This window comes from Heterodontus francisci, chromosome 29 (genome assembly GCF_036365525.1).
Source record: "Heterodontus francisci isolate sHetFra1 chromosome 29, sHetFra1.hap1, whole genome shotgun sequence".
In the NCBI taxonomy this organism is placed as follows: domain Eukaryota; kingdom Metazoa; phylum Chordata; class Chondrichthyes; order Heterodontiformes; family Heterodontidae; genus Heterodontus; species Heterodontus francisci.
In genome coordinates this window covers 69,807,005-69,821,972 of record NC_090399.1, presented here as the reverse complement: position 1 = coordinate 69,821,972, position 14,968 = coordinate 69,807,005, and positions in this window count along the sequence as shown.

The window sequence follows — 14,968 nt, the reverse complement described above, 5'->3', positions numbered from 1 at the left end:
TTGTGTAATGAAGTCTCTGCAGCTCTGAACTCTCATTCTTGCCCCATCAATGACTGGAATGCATCGGTTTCTATTTACCCCGTCTTATATTAACAATTTCAGATTGTTCTATCTTATTGGACTGTAATAATACATAATAACTTCAAAAATCGGGGTAGGAGTAGGTCATACAGTCCTCGGACTGCTCCATCATTTAATAAGATCATGGCTGTTCTTCAACCTCAACTTCATTTTCCAGCTGATCCCCATATCCTCTGATTCTCTTAGAGTCCAAAAACAGTCTCCGGATCTCAGCCTTGAATATAATCAACAACAGAGCATCCATAGGCCTCTGGGTTAGAGAATTCCAAAACTTCCTAAACCTCTGAGAGAAAGAATTTCTCCTCATCTCAGTCCACAATGGCCATTCCCTTATCCTGAGATTATGTTCCATAGTTCGACATAATCCAGCCAGGGGAAAGAGGCTTTCAAACTCTACCCTACCCAAGTCTCATCAGAATCTTATATGTTTCAATTGAATCACCTCTCATTCCTCTAAACTCCAGAAAACAGCAACAAATTCAATTTAAAATCTCCTCATCGGACAATTGTCTCATCCCAGGAATCAATCTAATGAAACTCTATTGCACCCCTCGAAGGCAAATATCTTAACTTAGAAATGTTATCATCGAGCAAGCCTGCTGGTGAAGGATGGAACTGGAGCCAATCCTTACACACTTTCAAAAGCAATTACTAACAGAGATACACATTACAAACTTGTAGCTCCTCTCCCAATAACCATAGTTTCTGCTGGTGTCTATTTATAGGGGCACAAGTGAATCCACAGTTAATGCCCACCAGCTGCATAGAATTTATTACAATTAACAGAGAATGAGCAGATTCCCTTCTCCCTGTTTAAATAAAAATGAGAGTTTTGTCGTACATGCATTTCCTTTTGTAAAACAATCTGAAAGTTGAGGGCTTACATCCACACATTTATTATTAGAGATTTCCTTTCTCACCAGCACTTGTTTCAAGTCAGCAAGAGCAATCCGTAACATTTTCTCACTCACACTTTGTTGTACAGTGTACATTATCCCACATTGAACTATTATCTACTGAATATTCAATAGGTATACTATCTTCAGTACGGTCATTGTACAGAATCTCACTTAAAGGATATGGCAGATAGAATCCTAGATCTACTGCTTCCACAAGAACCAGTGCTTCAGAAGCCAGAGTACTTTTAGCAAACTTTTTCATTTCTTTAGTTTCCCAAGACAAAGGACATTTGCCATTCTCACCCAACAATAAATATAACAAAACCATCAGGAAGATTAGCATATAAAGCATCCCGAAAAATGACTAGCTTCATATTCTTTGGGTCGCCTAAGAATGGGAACCTTAGTGCATTTAGCCAGATTGAATTTTCTGAATGTTTTTGCAATTAAATCATGCTCTACTTTTGGGTGTTTTATTGTAGAATGTAACTCCAACACATCGAAGCTAGCATCTGGTCTACTGTGAGTGCACAACCATTTCAACTGGCCAATAAATATACAATCAGCAGATTCATTCTATCACTTTATATAAAAAATAAAATTTATATATACAAGCAAAATATAAAAAATGTTAATCAAAGACCTGTATAATCTGGTCAAAGCATTACCTTGGAAGACACATCTCCTCCAGGACTCAGTGCAATTGTTTTCAAACATGCATTTTTCTGTAAAACAATCAGACAGTTGATGACTTGCTTCCCTCTCTTTAATTTTAGAGATTTCCTTTCTCTCCCACATTTGTTTGAAGCTAAGAAGGTCAATCTGTAAACTTTTCTCAGTCAGACTTTTTGTAGTGTGTGTGTTATCCCACATGGAATGATTATTCACCTATCATTCAGAATCACTCTGTCTCATCTTTCTGTCTGACCTGGTATAATTAATCAGAATGGGAACAACAGTCACTAAATAGGATTGTTGATTTTATGTTATTCCCAACCTACTTATCTTAAAATCGAAACAAATATATTTAAATGCCCCTCAAGCTTTGACTCCCAATTTTAACACCTAACCTAATCATTTGAAGACACATTACACAAATTCTCCAGTACCATCCCATAAGGAATCGGCAGCATGTGTCATGAAAATGCCTGAAAGTTTCCCTTTATGAAACAAATAAAACAGAAAATGCTTCAAATACTCAGCAAGTCAGGCAGCATTTGTGTAGAGAAAAACAGATTTAAACATTGTGGGATCTTCCTTTAGTTGGCCATATCCTATTTTCAACAACACTGATCTGACTGAAAAATACCACACCCTGGAGGTATCATTCAGACAATAGACACATTTATTTACTTTCCATAGTTTTCTTACTACATCAATATGTAAGAAGGGTGAAAGAACATTCCCAGGAAATTTTAGACCAGTTATCTTCACATCAATGGCAGGAACATTCATGTAATTCCTACAAATGGAGATAATAGAAGTTCACCTGAAAATGAGAAATATAACAATGAATAATCAGCATAGATTTCTAAAGGAAAATCATTGCTTGACCAACCTTATTGATTTTTGAGGAGATAACAGAGAGAGTCGACAATGGTGATACAGTAGATGTATTTTCTATGGATTTTCAAAAAGGTCTTTGACAAGGTGCTCCATAATATATAAAGGAATAAGGTTAGAGAATGAGGAGTTAGAGGACAAGTGACAGAGTTGTGACAGGAAAGCTACAATTAGGACTCACATCTTATGAAGGAATAAAAAAAATGACTGGACTACAGAAAGTGATTTTACATTCTCTGCATCCATCCCTTTATCTTCTATTAAAACCATGTGATACTAAAGTGACTTTGCAATGGATCAGCAAATGGACACTTGAGTTACTGCAGTGAGACTTGGACATCACCCCCTTCTGCTTGTTTATGAGGGAAGTCTACACCAGTGTCTGTTACCTGCGTTGGAGATGGGATTAAACCCAGTAAAAGCCTGCACGATCCCGGAAGCCTGAAACATGTACGTGGACGGCTCGTCCTAGTATGTTGATGGCCATCTCCAAAACCGGGTGTGCCATAGTTAATATGGAGACTCCTGATTGGACAATGGGATTCCACATTCCTATCCATTCATCTCAACAAACAGATCTGATAGCTATCATCCTCACTGTCCATTATACAGCATCAGAAACAACTACTATTTGGTCAGATAGTAGTTACATTGGCAATGCAATTATGCTCTTGATCCTGTATCTTAAACATGATTATTGTTCTTTATGGTAAACCTTTTTTAAATTCTGGTCTCCTCCGTAAACTATGGGAATTGCTCCAGGAACGAGTCACCCTCTGTCAAATAGGAAAGGTAACAGCCCAGTGGAAAGATTCATCACCAAACAGTCAGGGTGACAATGCAGCCAATCTGTTTGCTAAATAATCTGCAGAGAATCCAGATCCCAAACACCTGTTGTAAAAGTCGCCACTGAAATAAAAAAACCATTGATGTGACAGAACTCCAAACTTTGTTCACTCCATACGCTCAGGTCATAGAATGACACAAACAGGGGTGTTCACTACCACAGCCCACCTGGTGGGTAAACTCCACAGTGTTTCAGCACCAACATAAAGGAAGCCCCTCCCTGTTAATGATTAAAAATAAAGATGATTCTTTGGTAGTTTGTAATCCTCCTCAACTTAAAGAGGAAATGTTCCCCTTCTTTCATTCTCACCCAATGACTGGACATTAATCAGCTGATACTACACTATGAAAGCTAACCGGAGCCTGTTGGTGGTCAGAAATGGAACAACATGCAGAACAATATGTCAATAGATGCTACCGTGTTTGCAGGTTAATCCTCTGTCCTGCTCTAATCACGCCCTCCCCTGGTCACAACCTCCTCCCAATGGCTCATGGACACACTTCAAGATTGGTCCCTGTACAATGTGTCAGGGAAACTATGAGTATGTTCTTGTGGTGGTGAACCAATTTACAAAATGGATAGAGGTCTTCCCAACCAGGAACAATAAAGCACGTATGGTCACACAAATCCTTTGGAGTGAGGTGTTCTGTAGGTGGGGAATACCGATACAAGTGGATAGTGACCAGGGTCCACACTTCACAGGGGAAATTTTTACTGCAGTGTAGAACATGCTCCAAATAAGGTATAAATTGTACATTGCACACTACCCACAATCATCAGGGATTGTGGAAAGGGGTAATTGTACTTCAAAAACCATGTTAAGCAAATTGTGTAGAGGGCACCCCACTCAATCGACTGACATGATGCCTCCATGTTTGATGGAAATACGTTCCACAAGGTAAAGGGGATAAGTCCATATAAGGCTATGACTGGGAGATAAATGTGGATACCGGGACAAGTAAATCTGGGGAATAGAACACTCTGAAAACTACAGCCGTGTAGTCAGAAGTGGTTGCAGACAATAACAGACCATGTGGAAAAAGTGAACAGCCCGAGTGGCAGAAAACCTGGGAAGGTCACAAAATCAAGTTCAACGATGATTTGAGAAGAAAATCAAATCATTCGAATATGGGGTTGGAGACCCCAAGTAAACTGACTAAATTCCTCCATTAAAAAACACTCTTTTGATGTGAAATGGGTCGGTCCCCCACTCTAACAAATTAAACCCAGCAGTATATCGATTGAACGTGTTACACAGTCAAAAAAACAAACAAAATTGAGGTGGTTTCACAGTAATTTGATGATGTTAAGGAGTAAGATGTTACATTTGCTCTCCCAACAGGTGAAAATGTGGACCTGCATGCTTGTATTGATACTTGAAAGATGGTGAATACAATAAACACAACAATATCATTCAGGACCACCATTATTAACTGGACTCTGGACAAAGGAGCTGAATGTGCCCCACTTACAATTTATGGATCAGAACTCAGATTCTTGGTGGACATGAAAGATTAATGAGCCACAATGATTCATACAAAACATATGGAGGAGATCTCCCGGTTTAGATAAGAAATAATAAAAGAGATAGTGTAGCGACTGCTTCCATAACAGGCTGTGGCACTCTCCCGGGAAGAGTTTCCATGTGGGAAGAGGGATATGGAGTGTGTATTCAGTGTAAGGTAAAAGACGGGGGAGGCCCGAACGTGTGGACATTTCTGGTAAAGGAAAAGGGACTTGGGAACAAGTAAGAGAATCAAACCAAAAACATGCCTTGTACATCCCCTCTAAACATTGCCCCTCGCTACTAAACCTATGTCCCCTAGTAACTGAATCTTCCACCCTGGGAAAAAGCTTCTGACTATCCACTCTGTCCATGCCGCTCATAACTTTGTAAACCTCTATCATGTCGCCCCTCCACCTCCGTCGTTCCAGTGAAAACAATCGAGTTTATCCAACCTCTCCTCATAGCTAATACCCTCCAGACCAGGCAACATCCTGGTAAACCTCTTCTGTACCCTCTCCAAAACCTCCATGTCATTCTGGTAGTGTGGCAACCAGAATTGCATGCTATATTCTACCATGGACCTGGGAGTCCGGAGATCAGCACATTATGTATTTAACACAGACCTGGGTGGGGGTGGGGGTGAAGGGGGGTGGCAGGGTACAGACCGATCCCACTGTGTCTGATTGCTGAGGGGTTGGTCAGATTATGAGCTGGGATTGAATTCTGATCCTGGGAATTATTCCATTCTTCTCATCATTTAATGAATTGTACAATTCGGGTAAAGGGATATGTTACCATATTCTTAAATTGTTCTCTGAACTTAGTTTGTGTCACAGCATAAATACAAGTGTTTGTGCAGCAACTCAGGAGCTGGAGCATGAATCCGATTTCTTGTACAACCCTGGGTGGATACACATCCCTATACCCTAAAATCCGCATTCGGAAACATATTATATTAAACATGAATAGGGCCCAGAACAATATGAAATTCCCCGAGATTACAAACAATAAAATGATGGATTTCCTTCTGCTCACCATCTCTGGGTCTTTGGGATTCTCCCCACTGCTGTGACCCCGGAGTCTCCTGCGAATTCTGTTAGCCACTAAAATGTGTCTGACAGTTAAAGTATTGAGCAGCAGAATCAGAACAAATGGGACTCCTGGGGTGAGAATATAATGTAAGAGTTCGATGGCTCCCCATACCTGTGATAGACTAACAATGAGTTTTACAGCACAAAACCAGGGCATATTGTCAAGCTGATACAATCCCATCAGCATAAAATACCAGGTTATGTCCTTTAAACAGCTCAGCACAGTCACTGTTCCCAGAACCACAGCCGCTGTTTTCTCGGTGCAATATTTAGTTTTCAGCTTTCGGGAACAAATGGCCACAAATCGATCAAAAGTAAAAGTGACAGTAAACCAGACAGAACAGTCTGTGGCTGTGAAAAGCAGGACTGCGTGAATATTGCATACAGAGATTGACTGTACGAATAAAAACTGTTCCCGATAAACAATCGGAATCTGCCTCAGTATCAGATCGATGATAATGACCAGTAGATCTGTCACTGCCATAAACATCAGGTAACGGGACACACATCTGGAGAGACCGCACTTTCCCCGGGATAGGATCACAATGGTCAGTAAGTTAACTGTGAGGAAAGAAAATAAACAGGGAAATTAGACATCAGACTGGAAGCAAATTTTTTATGGAATTTGGAGTGAAATAGGGAACTCATTCCCCATATTTCATGATCTAAGCTTTACCTAATGCTATAAACATTACCTGTGGAATGGAATACAGGTTTTTGTTTTTAAGAATAATAGGTAATACCTTAAGGAATGCATAACTGAAAGGAAATAAATACATGAAAGTAACAGATGTTTGATCAATTAGACAGTAACTGACAGCTCTACCTTCAGCCGAGCAGATTAAAACACTGCCTGAGGTAACAAAGACACAAAGAACCAGAATCTCCCAAGAAGACTTTGAGTCCCCTGTTCAATTCACTTCTCTGCTCCTGTGGTCTGGAGCAGGAATTCCTTCTTGGATTCCTGCTCCTGGTTAGATTATCCATTATATTTAGGATGGAAAATGTATGCTGCAGGGAAATGCAGAAAATGCAACCCTGACATGTGATAGTTACAGACAATTGTATTTAAAATGCTCCAATATGGTGTGTATATGTCAAGATCGTAAATAAAAGGACTCAGCAGTTACAAAGGTAACTAAGCTGCAAGAAATGCTTTGAAAATTCTGCATTTTTGTTGAAATACACAAATTGTAACACATTGAATGGAAGATTTTCCAAATAACGTACAAATCACCCCATCAAGAATGAACTCTGACTTAAAATCATGTTGATATCATTTTCCCTGTCATGTCCCACTGAATATATTTATTAGCATCAAAATCAGACGACTTATCCAAGAGAAAAAGTGCCGCCAAATCTTTTTCTGAGATATCTGAAAACAAATGAAAAGATTATCCTTGTTCTTTGTCACCTCTCAACTTGTGTAGAGAATATTAGACAAGAAAATATCAAAGGATTTTCTTCCCCTGAGTACTTCAGTTAGAATCAGCTTGGATTGTTTATCCTAAAGTAAAGGAGGAGGCAATAGAGAGTCACTCTTGGTCTCACTGAGATTTACTGAACAGTTCCAGAAGGACATGGGATCCAATTGTAAATACAGAATAAAGAAGATGGGAAATAAATTTATTGAAATATGAATGAGGACAGATCTGAGTGCAAATTCTCCTTGCAATGCTATTCTAACTGGAAGAAGCACTATTGTAATGTAGGACTGGAGATGGTGGGAAAAAACAGATTGACTGGACCTGGATAGTTCAAAGTTTTAAAGATTTGTATGTGATCTGGCTGGATTTGTTCCTGTGACTGTGAAAAAATATACCAAGCAGCAGGTAAAAACAGAAGCAGAAATACTGCAGATTCTGTAGTTCTGAAATAAAAACAGAAAATGCTGGACCGAACCAACAGGTTCTGCAGCATCTGTGGGGAGATAAACAGAGTTAACCTTTCAAAATGATGACCTTTTGACAGTCGGTGAAAACTTTCCTTAAACATGAAAACATTCTGTGGCTCTGTTGCAAATGTTCAGATTAGATAGCGGCTGAAATTCATTGAATAAAGAGTTTTATCCAATATCTTTGCTTGAGTTAGAGAGAGATCATTTGAATCTTGGTAAAATGTTATCACGCACAGAATGAAAAGCTAACAATAGCTTGGATGGGATAGGGAATAACAAGGAAAGAGACACAATTATACATTGTTTACACTATTAATAGCAGGATATGGAGACTTACCAGGAAATCCAACAATAGTGAGGAGAGGATAGTAAATCTGTTGTATATCCTGAAAAATTCTTTCAATCCGCAAATCTTCACGCAAGTTTTGAATTAAAATTGTCAAATCCATGATTTACTTCTGTGAGAGTTGCTGATGGTACTTGTGCGAGAGGCAACATGCTCTATCTGAGGTGATACAATGAAGGGGGCTCCTTATTTAAAGCAGAGTAAAATCCCTGAGTGGCTTCATTAGCCTTCACGGTAACTGACATTACCTACAGTCATTGAACAAACAGACTATTGAATTATTATCACCACAGCACTTTACTACAACAGAATCTGCTGTAACTTATTGCACACAGTTTTAAATTAATCGTGGGTCTGTCGGGAGTTTTGCACCCAATGTTTTTTTGTCTCACTGTCCCACACTAAGTCCATGACCCTAGAATTATAGTGAATATGTGTCTGAGCAAAACAAGGAACTATTCAACACACTGACTGTGGTTAACTCATAGTCGTATTTAATCAACATTAATTCAAAACTTAGCTACTCACAAATTAGCCTCATGAGTCCCTGTTGCTCGCTAGTTTTCCTTCTTTATTACTAGAGTGCATACTTACAACCACTCCCAGGTAGTCAATCTGTCAGTGATGTAGGTCTGAACTGACTGACTAGGTTCCATTTGCTTCCTGTCTGCAGATCTTCAGCCCCAAACCCAAAGCTAAACTAATATTTATACTGTCTTTTTCACATACACATCCACACCAGTTTTGATTGCACTTTCTTGATCTTATTGGTGACTTAATGACTTTAGCACTCTGCCAGGGAGGTTTGATCAACACAGATCAATACAATTTGCAGGCACGCAATTATCTTTAGATAGAGGGGTAATGCTGGAGGACTAGAGAATTGCAAATGTTACACCCTTGTTGAGAAAAGGGTGGAAGGACAAACTGAGCAACTACAGGCCAGTCAGTTTAACCTCAGTGGCCGGGAAGCTTTTAGACGATAATTCAGGACAAAATCAACAGTCAGTTGGACAAATGTGGATTAATTGAGGGAAGCCAACATAGATTTGTTAAAGTCCAATCAGGATTAACTAACTTGTGTGAGTTTTTTGATGAGGTAACAGAAAGGGTTGATGAGGGCAATGCAGTTTATCTGGTGTACATGAACTTCCAAAAGGCATCTGATAAAGTGCCACATGACAGGCTTGTCAGCAAAGGTCGAGCTCAGGGAATTAAGGGACAGTAGCAGCTTGGATACAGATTTAGATGAGTGACAGGATACACAGTGTAATGATGATTGGTTGTTTTTCAGATGACAGGAAGGTATATAGTGGGGTATCCCAGGGGTCAGTACTAGGACCCCTGTTTATTCTGATATATATTAATGACTTAGACTTGGGTGTGCAGGGCACAATTTCAAAATTTGTCAATGATACAAAACTTGAAAGTATTGTGAACTGAGAGATGGATAACGATAAACTTCAAGAAGACATAGATAGTGGTGGAATAGGTGGACAAGTGGTAGACGAAATTTAATGCAGAGAAGTATGAAGTGATTCATTTTGGTAGGAACAATGAAGAGAGGCAATATAAATTAAAAGGTACAATTCTAAAGGGGGTGCAGGAGCAGAGGGACCGAGGAGTACTTGTGCAGAAATCATTGAATGTTGCAGGGCAGGTTGAGAAAGCATACAGTATTATGGGATGTATAAATAGATGCATAGACTACAAGAGTAATGAAGATATGATAAATCTGTCTCAAAACTGGTTCAACCACGACTGGAGTAACGTGTCCAGTTCTGGAACCACACTTTTGGAAGGATGTTAAGACATTAGAAAGGGTGCAGAAAAGATTTATGAGAATAGTTCTAGAGATGAAAGATTTCAGTTTCATTGATAGGTTCGAGAATATAGCCCTGTTCTACTTGGAGAGAAGATTAAGGGAAGATTTGGGGGAAGTGTTCGAAATCATGAGGGTTTTGGACAGGGTAGATCGGGAGAAGCAGTTCCCATTGGCTGAAGGATCCAGAACTAGAGGATAATGATCGAATGCGATTGTCAAAAGAGTCGGAATCGACATGTGGAGAAGCTTCATTACCCAGTGAGTGGTTAGGATCGGGAATGCTGTGTCTGATAGTTTGGTGGAGGCAGATTCAATCGAGGCCTTCAAATGAGAATTGGACAATTATCTGAAGAGAAAACCATTGCAGGGCGACAGGGAAAAGGCTGGGGACTTGCATCAGTGAGTTGCTGTTGCAGAGAGCCAGCACAGAAACACCTCACTGAATGGCCTCCTTCTGTGCTGCAGACATTTCAATGTCCAAAACCATGACAGTGTCACCCACTTCCTATTCAAATGGTTTAACCTTGTTTATCAAAATTATTTTCCATCTGATTTATTACTTTTCAATCAGTTGGGTCACATGCTAATTTATCACTTGGACCACATGCTGATTAGTGACTCAGACATGGTCAATCATGTTAGTCAACCATGGGTCTCCACCTGCTCCCTGCCTGTGATCATCATTACATTTGCAGCATGATTGAGGATGGTGATGAGATACATTCATACCCATTGCTTCCAGTTAGAAAAAGAACAAAGAACAGTCCAGCACCAGAACAGGCCATTCGGCCCTCCAAGCCTGCGCCGATCTTGATGCCTGTACTTCCGGAGCCCGTATCCCTCTATTCCCATCCTATTCATGTATTTGTCAAGATGCCTTTTAAATGTCGCTATCATACCTGCTTCCACCACCTCCCCCGGCAGCAAGTTCCAGGCACTCACCACCCTCTGTATAAAAACCTTGCCTCGCACATCCCCTCTAAACATTGCCCCTCGCACCTTAAACCTATGTCCCCTAGTAACTGACTCTTCCACCCTGGGAAAAAGCTTCTGACTATCCACTCTGTTCATGCTGCTCATAACTTTGTAAACCTCTGTCATGTCGACCCTCCACCTCTGTTGTTCCAGTGAAAACAATCCGAGTTTTTCCAACCTCTCCTCATAGCTAATACCCTCCAGAGCAGGCAACATCCTGATAAACCTCTTCTGCACCCTTTCCAAAGCCTCCATGTCCTTCTGGTAGTGTGGCGACCAGAATTGCACTCAATATTCTAAGTGTGGCCTCACTAAGGTTCTGTACAGCTGCAGCATGACTTTCAAAAAAAAATGAGTCCTTATCACTATGTACTTGTATTTGCAATCCCACTTTCTTGTTCTAATGTACCCTGTTAAACATTGCAGCACTTGTGCATCAATTGTAAAAAAAATCAGAATCAGGTGCATATTGAGATATCACACTTCACGATTCTAGTAGGAGAACACAGGTCTTTCCTGAGCTTACATTACACAATCCAATATGAATACCTGGACATTTCACACTCCACAATCCAGTATGAGGACAGAATCCAGTTAGTCACTCAAAAATCACAGGAACTCTCCCTTTGATCTCTACATTCTGTGGCTACTGTCACCACATTATAGAAGAGAGATACATGATATTAGAATAAAGGCAAAGGTGACAGAAAAATACACTTCATTCAATTCAATTTCTTCCAGTCATTCTGCTAACATATTATGAGGCCTACTTAAGCTGCATGGTTATAATGACCACAAGCCATTAAGGAAAATATTATTATAAACACAAATGAGTCAACTATCATCTTCCAGAACATAAAGATAGGTACAAGTGTATTTTACATATTTCATCAGCTTCTCATCCGTACCTGAGACTCATTTGCATAATGCAACTATTCTGACCAGGTGAGTAAGGTGTCTAGGGGTCTTTTCCTGTCTTCACCTGGTCTTATTGTAACAGGGTTTTAATTTTTAAACAAACAGTTTTTTTTTAGCGACCCCTTTGGTGAATTCCTGTTCACCGTTTTCCAATTATAAGACAAAGAAACCAATTCACACAGGTTTTCTGAGGTTTAAAGAAGATGACATTTTATTAAAACTTAAACTCTAATATGGTTAACACCTACAGATATATGATGCACCCACGCTAGCATGCAGACACGACAGACACATGCAGACAGGGACAGAAAAGAAGAGAGGAAAAAATAAAGTGGAATAGTTTGAGGCAATATCTTGTTACTGTACTTCGAGCTCACGATATAGTCCTTTTGGAGGTAATTCTTGCTTTTTGTTCGGGCCCAGTATTCTTCTTAAACCTTGTTCCCTGTAGGAGACTTTTCTCTCTTGGGGTTCATGTGTCTTCACTGTTTTTTCAGTTCCATGAGAAAGAGATGGGAGCAGGCAGGAGGCAGGAGAGGCTGTGGTGAGCCAGTCAGGAGAGACCTTCTTCAGTCCATGAGCACATGGCTTTCTGCCTTCAAATTCTCTGGCAAGTTCAAATTAAAAAAGAACAGTTAGTGATGTGACTAAACTGGTCTGACCATGTCTGTTTGAGTATTCAGCCATCTTAACAGTTAGCCTGGAAGGTTCTCTCCCCCACCCTCAACATCTGGTCATCAGAACTGCATTGTGAATTTAATGTCTTTTGAAGTCCTGCTGTTCATATGCTAATGTCTCTCTCTCCAGCCAAAATATCTAATTTATTTAAGGCAGGTTCTTTCTTCACCAACAACAGATTTTAAAATCCATGTTCATGTGGCGAAAATAATATTCCTCCTTCTTGGCAGGTGGGGCCCACATGACACCTCCACACCCAGGGGAATGAAATGCGATTAGAAAGTACATTTCATTAAAAAGGTTGAGAGGAAATATAAGATACAGGAAAGAAGAAATCATGCATTTCTCTCATTCATTTCAATTCATTCATGAATCCTAAAGCTTATTAAAATGGTCTTTTCTGGGTGCCAGTGCTGCTTTGATTTTTCCTTTTTTTGACATCACAGTCACCATGTGGCTCTTTGGGGGAAGCTTTTATTTTTTAGTTTGCCCATCGTCATGACTGCCTGGAGCTTTGTTCCTTTTGAGGTCATTTTTTTTTCAGGAGAGTTAGTAGTGGGCGGGTCTAACCTGAACACTGAGTCATGCAAAGACTTTTGACTTCAAAGGAATGGGTGGTTCCCTTTTCCTCTGACAGTGGGAGAGGATTCTTTGTGGATCTCCCCTTTGTTCACTGGGACATTCCTACCTGCAGGTATGTGTACAGATTTGACTGCATGTTCCTGTGGCACTTCAACTAGGTGAGGCCGCACCCTCACAGTTTCAGTGCCCCCTAGAGGTTTCTCCTTGTCTCTGCAGATTCCTGCAAAGTCTGTTAGTATCTCTGGTGGGGTATTTCTAGAGTCTGCATTTACATAGGAGGATGTGAAGTCTAACTTTTCAAATCTTTTGGGGTTGGCTGACCAGACAGTTGGGGTTTTCATCTGGGATTCCTCCCGGACTTCCTTTAACTTGCCCTATTGGTCACTTTTTGTCCTTCTCTTTCTAAACTTTTTCCAGCCTTTTGCCTTCCTGTCCCCTTTTGTTCTCAGCAGGGGTCCCTGACAGTTCACCAGCCTCTGCTGGAGGGTCCTCCTAACACCAGTACAGGACTTAGGGGTGCAGGTTTCACTACAAGTTGGAGTTTCCCCTCAATTTGCAACATGTGGTAACTCCTGCAGTAGTGCACCACATCTTAGTGGAGTTTTGGCCAGTCAGGCTGCTGTCTTATACGGGCTTTGGTCTTTTGTATATCGGCATGGACAGCCACTGTAGTCTCATGGGCCCTTCTTAATATTTCTCCCCGGTTACTCTACAGCACCAGTAACTGGTGAACTACTGTCCACTCCTTGCTCTCAGGTGTACGAGGAGAACTACATTTCCTCATCAGTACTTCATTCTTTAAATAGTAGCAATCGGGGACTCCCTCTACTTCACTTCCAGATTGGGCAGCCTGTGTTAACTCTTTCAATACCGGCTCAGCTTGCTGTGTCTCAGCTCGGGAAAATTTGGCTAATTCATTCCCTGGATCTTCTAACTTTCCAAAGAGTGTCTCAGACAGGCAGATCTCATGGTCATCTGCCTGCAGTGCAAATTCAGTGTCCTCTGGGGGAGCTGGTTTGATCATGGCCTGATCCATTACACATTCAGGGAAACTGCAGGGGACTGTGTCCTGTCACTGCCTTGTCTCGCTGACTCCAGGGTCTTTCGTCCACTACTGGGACGGGGTGGGTACCACCTTCACCCCTGCCAGCAGGTCAACCCTGTCCTCAGGTAAACTATGGGCGATGCCTACGGTCACCAATCCCAAAACTAAGTCACACTGCAGGTGCACCGTGTGTACAGGTACGGGCAGACACTGCCCTCCAATGCCATTCACCACCATTCTGGTGTTCACTGCACCCTCTGGGGGAAAGGTCAGGCCTTTTGCCAGTAGAAGGGGTCTGGTGGTCCCTCTGTCTCTCAGAATTACCATGGACTTGCTTGCCCCACTCGAGGGGTATGGGTTACTTTCCCTTCAAACACAATATCCTAATAGCCTTCAGGAATCCTATTAACTTTTCCTGCCCTCGCCGTAGTAAACTAAGGACTGATCGGAAGAAAGTTTTTACCTTAGCGCAGGGGGCACAGATTGGGGCAGGAAGTTTAGAAGGGATATGAGGAAAAGATTTCCAACCAGAGGGTGTTTGGAATATGGAACACATTGCCTGAAGAGGTGGTAGAGGCAGGAACCCTCACAACATTTAACAAATATTTAGACGAGCACTTGAAACGGCACAGCAGAGAAGGCTACGGGGCAAGTGCTGGAAATTTGGATTAGAATAGATAGGTGCGTGATGGCCGGCATGGATACGATGGGCTG